The following is a 5,870-nucleotide window of genomic DNA, read 5'->3' as shown; positions in this document are numbered from 1 at the left end:
CCTGGGTAGACCTGTTGTCCGCAGCATTGAGTGGGTAGACCTGGTGTCCGCAGCATGCCCTGGGTAGACCTGGTGTCCGCAGCTTGGTAGACCTGTTGCCCGTTTCATGGCTGGGTAGACCTGGTGTCCGCAGCAAGCCGTGAGTAGACCTGTTGCCCGTTTCATGGCTGGGTAGACCTGGTGTCCGCAGCAAGCCGTGGGTAGACCTGGTGTCCGCAGCATGCCCTGGGTAGACCTGGTGTCCGCAGCTTGGTAGACCTGTTGCCCGTTTCATGGCTGGGTAGACCTGGTGTCCGCAGCAAGCCGTGGGTAGACCTGGTGTCCGCAGCATGCCCTGGGTAGACCTGGTGTCCGCAGCTTGGTAGACCTGTTGCCCGTTTCATGGCTGGGTAGACCTGTTGTCCGCAGCAAGCCGTGGGTAGACCTGGTGTCCTCAGCATGCCCTGGGTAGACCTGGTGTCCGCAGCTTGGTAGACCTGTTGCCCGTTTCATGCCCTGGGTAGACCTGGTGTCCGCAGCTTGGTAGACCTGTTGCCCGATTCATGCCTGGGTAGACCTGTTGCCCGCAGCATTGAGTTGGTAGACCTGTTGCCCGTTTCATGGCTGGGTAGACCTGGTGTCCGCAGCATTGAGTTGGTAGACCTGGTGTCCGCAGCATGCCCTGGGTAGACCTGGTGTCCGCAGCTTGGTAGACCTGTTGCCCGTTTCATGGCTGGGTAGACCTGGTGTCCGCAGCATTGAGTTGGTAGACCTGGTGTCCGCAGCATGCCCTGGGTAGACCTGGTGTCCGCAGCTTGGTAGACCTGTTGCCCGTTTCATGGCTGGGTAGACCTGGTGTCCGCAGCTAGGTAGACCTGTTGCCTGTTTCATGGCTGGGTAGACCTGGTGTCCGCAGCAAGCCGTGGGTAGACCTGGTGTCCGCAGCATGCCCTGGGTAGACCTGGTGTCCGCAGCTTGGTAGACCTGTTGCCCGTTTCATGGCTGGGTAGACCTGTTGTCCGCAGCAAGCCGTGAGTAGACCTGTTGCCCGTTTCATGGCTGGGTAGACCTGGTGTCCGCAGCATGCCCTGGGTAGACCTGGTGTCCGCAGCTTGGTAGACCTGTTGCCCGTTTCATGGCTGGGTAGACCTGTTGTCCGCAGCAAGCCGTGGGTAGACCTGGTGTCCGCAGCATGCCCTGGGTAGACCTGGTGTCCGCAGCCTGGTAGACCTGTTGCCCGTTTCATGGCTGGGTAGACCTGGTGTCCGCAGCAAGCCGTGGGTAGACCTGGTGTCCGCAGCATGCCCTGGGTAGACCTGGTGTCCGCAGCTTGGTAGACCTGTTGCCCGTTTCATGGCTGGGTAGACCTGGTGTCCGCAGCAAGCCGTGAGTAGACCTGTTGCCCGTTTCATGGCTGGGTAGACCTGTTGTCCGCAGCATGCCCTGGGTAGACCTGTTGTCCGCAGCTTGGTAGACCTGTTGCCCGTTTCATGGCTGGGTAGACCTGGTGTCCGCAGCATGCCCTGGGTAGACCTGGTGTCCGCAGCTTGGTAGACCTGTTGCCCGTTTCATGGCTGGGTAGACCTGGTGTCCGCAGCAAGCCGTGGGTAGACCTGGTGTCCGCAGCTTGGTAGACCTGTTGCCCGATTCATGCCTGGGTAGACCTGTTGTCCGCAGCAAGCCGTGGGTAGACCTGGTGTCCGCAGCTTGGTAGACCTGTTGCCCGTTTCATGGCTGGGTAGACCTGTTGTCCGCAGCATTGAGTTGGTAGACCTGTTGCCCGTTTCATGGCTGGGTAGACCTGGTGTCCGCAGCATTGAGTGAGTAGACCTGTTGCCCGTTTCATGGCTGGGTAGACCTGGTGTCCGCAGCTTGGTAGACCTGTTGCCCGTTTCATGGCTGGGTAGACCTGTTGTCCGCAGCAAGCCGTGGGTAGACCTGGTGTCCGCAGCTTGGTAGACCTGTTGCCCGTTTCATGGCTGGGTAGACCTGTTGTCCGCAGCATTGAGTTGGTAGACCTGTTGTCCGCAGCAAGCCGTGGGTAGACCTGGTGTCCGCAGCATGCCCTGGGTAGACCTGGTGTCCGCAGCTTGGTAGACCTGTTGCCCGATTCATGCCTGGGTAGACCTGTTGTCCGCAGCAAGCCGTGGGTAGACCTGGTGTCCGCAGCATGCCCTGGGTAGACCTGGTGTCCGCAGCTTGGTAGACCTGTTGCCCGTTTCATGGCTGGGTAGACCTGGTGTCCGCAGCAAGCCGTGAGTAGACCTGTTGCCCGATTCATGCCTGGGTAGACCTGTTGTCCGCAGCAAGCCGTGGGTAGACCTGGTGTCCGCAGCTTGGTAGACCTGTTGCCCGTTTCATGGCTGGGTAGACCTGGTGTCCGCAGCAAGCCGTGAGTAGACCTGTTGCCCGTTTCATGGCTGGGTAGACCTGGTGTCCGCAGCATGCCCTGGGTAGACCTGGTGTCCGCAGCTTGGTAGACCTGTTGCCCGTTTCATGGCTGGGTAGACCTGTTGTCCGCAGCAAGCCGTGGGTAGACCTGGTGTCCGGAGCTTGGTAGACCTGTTGCCCGATTCATGCCTGGGTAGACCTGTTGTCCGCAGCAAGCCGTGGGTAGACCTGGTGTCCGCAGCATGCCCTGGGTAGACCTGGTGTCCGCAGCTTGGTAGACCTGTTGCCCGTTTCATGGCTGGGTAGACCTGTTGTCCGCAGCAAGCCGTGGGTAGACCTGGTGTCCGGAGCTTGGTAGACCTGTTGCCCGATTCATGCCTGGGTAGACCTGTTGTCCGCAGCATTGAGTGGGTAGACCTGGTGTCCGCAGCATGCCCTGGGTAGACCTGTTGTCCGCAGCTTGGTAGACCTGTTGCCCGTTTCATGGCTGGGTAGACCTGTTGTCCGCAGCAAGCCGTGAGTAGACCTGTTGCCCGTTTCATGGCTGGGTAGACCTGGTGTCCGCAGCATGCCCTGGGTAGACCTGGTGTCCGCAGCTTGGTAGACCTGTTGCCCGTTTCATGGCTGGGTAGACCTGGTGTCCGCAGCAAGCCGTGGGTAGACCTGGTGTCCGCAGCATGCCCTGGGTAGACCTGGTGTCCGCAGCTTGGTAGACCTGTTGCCCGTTTCATGGCTGGGTAGACCTGGTGTCCGCAGCAAGCCGTGGGTAGACCTGGTGTCCGCAGCATGCCCTGGGTAGACCTGGTGTCCGCAGCTTGGTAGACCTGTTGCCCGTTTCATGGCTGGGTAGACCTGGTGTCCGCAGCAAGCCGTGGGTAGACCTGGTGTCCGCAGCATGCCCTGGGTAGACCTGGTGTCCGCAGCTTGGTAGACCTGTTGCCCGTTTCATGCCCTGGGTAGACCTGGTGTCCGCAGCTGGGTAGACCTGTTGTCCGCAGCAAGCCGTGGGTAGACCTGTTGTCCGCAGCATGCCCTGGGTAGACCTGGTGTCCGCAGCTTGGTAGACCTGTTGCCCGTTTCATGGCTGGGTAGACCTGTTGTCCGCAGCAAGCCGTCGGTAGACCTGTTGCCCGTTTCATGGCTGGTAGACCTGTTGTCCGCCGCCGGCCTGGAAGTACTCCAAGGGGTCGCTGTTTCTCGCTGCCTCCGGCTATGTCATCGTAGAAGGCGGCGTGCGCCACTGCGCCCCCTCGGTCACGTACATCGGTTCTCTTTCCGGCCTCCGCCGCTTCGGGCCCATCTGTCCGTATTATGGGAACGAGGTGACGGGCCGTATCCCCACAGGCTGTTGCCGTGCCTGTGTCCGTGGCGGAGAAGGGCGGACGCGCGTGCGGTCGCCAGGGCCAGAAGAACACCGCCGATGTCGGGGCGAGTCGCGTGGCTTCGTCCGGCTTCCCGTCTTACCCAGTTCGACTGGGACAGGTTAGCCCAGAGAGAGAGACCGATGCGATCCGAGAGCCGCTCCCCGGCCCAGGCGAGGCTGCGTGCTCAGTCGGGGGAGAAGCGAGAAAGCCCCCAGAGAGACCGATGCGATCCGAGAGCCGCTCCCCGGCCCAGGCCGAGGCTGCGTGTTCAGTCCGGGGGAGAAGCGAGAAAGCCCCCAGAGAGAGCGATGCGATCCGAGAGCCACCGCGCTCCCCCGGCCCAGGCGAGGCTGCGTTGTTCCAGGCGGGGGAGAAGCGAGAAAAAGGCCCAGAGAGAGGGCGAGAAAGCCGCGAGTGTGTCCCGCTCCGGCCCGGCTGCTGCCGGTTTCGTGACAACGGGGAGCCGGGCGCCTGCTCGCTCCCCCGGGGATGGTGGCGGGCGAGGCGGCGGCGCCTCGCCCCTTTTCTGCCCGGCCTTAAGCCGGGGCCCCGCCCGCTCGCCGGGTGCGGCATTTCTTCGGCTGTCGGTCCCGGTGCACGCTGGTGGCCGGCAGCCGGGGCTGGATTTCTGTGGGGCCGGCCCGGGGTTGTGTTGAGCCTGCCCGGGCTTTCCCTGGCCCCCCTCCCCGAGAGCCCCCCGGGCGTGGCTCGCTTGGCCGAGGTTGGCTGCGCCTCGTTTCCCGCTCCCGACCTGTGTTGCCAGAGTTGTGTCCGTATCGAAAGGGCAGCGGGGGACATGCAGTGGGGCGTGTTGCCTCGCCTCTCGGCTTCGCTTGCTTGCCTGCGAAGGGGGGCTCGGTGACGGGAGTGTCCGGCCCTGCCGTGTGTTGTTGAAGTCGTCCCCCTTCCTCGGCCCTAAGCCGGGGACCCGCGTGTAGCGGGCAGAATTTTTCCGGGGCGGCGGTCGGCCGCGGTGGCCGGCCGTGTCCCCCCCCCCAGGACGGACCCCGCAACCCAACAGAGAGCGAGCGAGCGAGTGAGCCCCCGAGAGTGTGTCGTGGGCGGGGCGGCGGCGCCTCGCCCTTTCTCGGTATCGGCCGGGCGCGATCGAGGCACCGTGCCGGGGCGGCCCGTGGTGTCTGGCCTGCCCCGGCTGCCGTGGTTGCCGTTGCCGGCGGGGGCTGGGTTTTGCGAGCGGCTCCGTTCTTTTTTATTAAAGCGTGCCCGGTGTGCGGGGCAGTGTGGGGGTGCCCGCCCGGCCTCCGTTCTTTTTCTCTCGCGGCCCTAAGCCGCGGCACCGAGAAGCGCGCGCTGACGAAGGGTCACGGGCCGCCACCGAAGCGAAAGCGAAAGGCGAGAGAGAAGGGCTGGCTGTGTTGGCGAGTGAGAAAAGAGACCGTATGTCCGGTGGTTGGAGGGGTTTTACGGGAGGAGTTGAGAGGCGCGTTCTCGCCCCCACCCCTGGCTCGTGACCCCCGTGGCTAGCACGGGTCGTGCGACGCATGGCGTGCTTTTTTTTTAGTTTTTTTTTTGGTGCGGTGGCTTGCCCTTCCCCCCGGCTTTTTTTCCGGGTGGGAAGCCGATCGCTGCGAGGCGGGCGAAAGCCGGTGGCCCGCGGCGTGGTCGGTGGCAGCTGCTCCGTTTTCCGTTGTCTTGCGGCCCGCGGGCGGGTGGCGGCACCCCCCGCTCTCTTCCTCTGCTGCGTGATCGATCCCGAAGGTTGCAAGCGGCCCGCCGGCGTCGGGGGCCTAGGGAGCGTCGGGGAGGCTCGGCGGCGCCAAGGGAGGGCCTCTCGGGGACGTGTCCCGCTCGCACGCATGTTGGAGCCCTGCTCCGTTGCCGTTGTCCCAGGAACCCGCGGCCGCGGGGGCTCCCCGTTGCCCCGCGGCTGCTTTTCTTTCTGTCCCCGTCCGATCGATGAGGCTTTTCGGGTCGCGTCGGAAAGGGCCCCCGGCGGGCCGGCTCCTCCGGGCGAAGTCTCGGTGGTGTCCGGTCCCTCGAGCAGGGCGGTCTCCTGTCCAATTCGCTTCCCGTCGCAGGCGAGGTGTCGCTCCTTCCGCTTGCCGGGGAAGGAACATCTTTACCGTCCCAGGCTGTGTGATGGCCGCGTGGCCCCGTGAGCACTCAAGGTGTCCT

The sequence above is a fragment of the Sturnus vulgaris genome, unplaced genomic scaffold (genome assembly GCF_052056855.1).
Source record: "Sturnus vulgaris isolate bStuVul1 unplaced genomic scaffold, bStuVul1.hap1 Scaffold_906, whole genome shotgun sequence".
Classification (NCBI taxonomy): domain Eukaryota; kingdom Metazoa; phylum Chordata; class Aves; order Passeriformes; family Sturnidae; genus Sturnus; species Sturnus vulgaris.
This window is presented reverse-complemented; position numbering follows the sequence as displayed.